Here is a 673-nt window from a genome sequence, read left to right on the forward strand (position 1 = left end):
GTTCCTGAAAAAATAAGTGTTACTTAACAACATCAGCATGAATGTATCATAGAAAATCCCCTGCTTAATCTATTGACCAGGAGAACTAGCGAAAAACTGACAGCACAGGGGAAGCAAAGAATAACCTGCCACACCTTACTGGGAAGCCTACAGTGCCTTGTGCCCAGGAGGTGGAAACACAAACACAGTCACCTGAGACTCAATGCTATAAGCTGGTGGGAACAGAAAGACCAGCCCTGGGAGGACATACTGTAAACATGTAGGGAACTATCTCCTCCCCTCCAGTTTCTCAAAGAGTACACACGGGTTTGGGTAGTGTCCCAAATAAGGCAACAGAGGCAGCGCTCTGGTATCACCCAGGAGATTTAGGAGACTCCTGTGATAGCTGGAAATAGCAGGAGTGGGGGAATAAAATATGAGTAGCTTCCACAAACTGAGAAGAGGAGAAACAGAGAAGAGTTAAAGAGAAGTCAACGGGTATTTAAACACAGGAAGTGAGGCAGAGCAGAGACAGAAAATATAACTGAAGAAGTTAGAATTAGAAAGCTAGCAAGACAAATGGAAAGAAAAGCTAGAAAATCCTCCTGGAAAGATGCAAACAACCATCCCAGAAGCGAAGCAATATTCATTGGGCCTAGAAGACTCAATAGTTCCAAAATTGCTTCTTGGCCCA

This window comes from Pterocles gutturalis, unplaced genomic scaffold (genome assembly GCF_000699245.1).
Source record: "Pterocles gutturalis isolate BGI_N339 unplaced genomic scaffold, ASM69924v1 scaffold15611, whole genome shotgun sequence".
Lineage (NCBI taxonomy): Eukaryota > Metazoa > Chordata > Aves > Pterocliformes > Pteroclidae > Pterocles > Pterocles gutturalis.